We start from the raw sequence: 1,129 nt of genomic DNA on the forward strand, positions 1-1,129 counted from the left end.
TTTCTGAGGTTTGACCAAAAGACAATGATCTCTTGTAAGTTTTAAAAATTTCAGAAATCTCTTTTGAGGTTTTAAAATTTTCATGAATTTCCCCTAAGATTTGTTAAAAAGACACAAACTTTACATTTTATTTTGTAAAAATATGATTTATTTTTTTAAGAAATGTTTATGTCTTTTTGACAAAACATTAGGAGAAGATTATATCATTCTTCACAAACCTTAGGAAAAGTCAAAAAATTTTATGAGATAAAAAAATTAAATAATTTTTAAGAAGTAAAGAGAGAGATGTTTTTTACCACTTATTTCATATTTTATGAAGATATGATGACAATTTTATGATTATACAAATGAGTGAAAAATTGAATAAGTGAAAAACGTCGACAGCAGGGTTCGAACCTGCGCGGGCGGAGCCCAACAGATTTCAAGTCTGTCTCCTTAACCACTCGGACATATCGACGCTTGATGCCTTTGTTACTCACTGTTTAATTAAATTCTTTGAATTAGAGTATGTGTGTCCAATGCAAAGTTTATATGCACATTTTTTTCCCTTGTTCTATGAGAATTGAATGTCAGACAGTTATGTTGCACATCCTCTAGTGGAAAAACTTAGAGAAAAATTTTATTTATTTTTATTATTTTTTAAAAACTTTAATAATTTTAATCGACCTTCTAATTCTCTAGCAGCATAGATTTTTTAATGTATACCAACCGAAATATAAGTTTAAAGTCACTAACAATTGAAAAGGACGTCTAAAGGATTGTTTGGTATCATTTTCAAAAATTATGAAAATGAGAACCAAAAATAAAAACTAAAAATCGGAAACTAGTAACCTATTTAAAAACTAAAACTTAATTATAAAAATACTCATTTGTGTCCTAAATCAAATAATAATTATAAAATATGAGTAAAATAATAACAATTATAAATAATTTAATAAAAATAATTTTTTTACAATTATTTTACTTAATTTAAAGAATAATACTATTGTATATAAAATTTGAAATATAAAAAAAAATATTTTTTAAATAACCTTTAAATTTTTTTTTTAAATTTGTTCCAAAAAAAATTTGGGCATTTTTCATTTTCATTATATTTTAAATTCATATGATAATTTTATTTTAATTTTAA

General features: G+C 23.3%; 1 non-coding gene across 1 annotated transcript; it reads right to left on the minus strand.

Annotated features, from left to right (window-relative positions):
• Positions 1 to 375: 375 nt before the first annotated feature.
• On the minus strand, positions 376 to 457 carry TRNAS-UGA (transfer RNA serine (anticodon UGA)). The gene has a single exon. It is a non-coding gene; the product is annotated as a tRNA-Ser (tRNA).
• Between the last annotated feature and the right edge of the window lie 672 nt (positions 458 to 1,129).

The sequence above is a fragment of the Malania oleifera genome, chromosome 11 (assembly GCF_029873635.1).
Source record: "Malania oleifera isolate guangnan ecotype guangnan chromosome 11, ASM2987363v1, whole genome shotgun sequence".
NCBI classification, from domain to species: Eukaryota; Viridiplantae; Streptophyta; class Magnoliopsida; order Santalales; family Ximeniaceae; genus Malania; species Malania oleifera.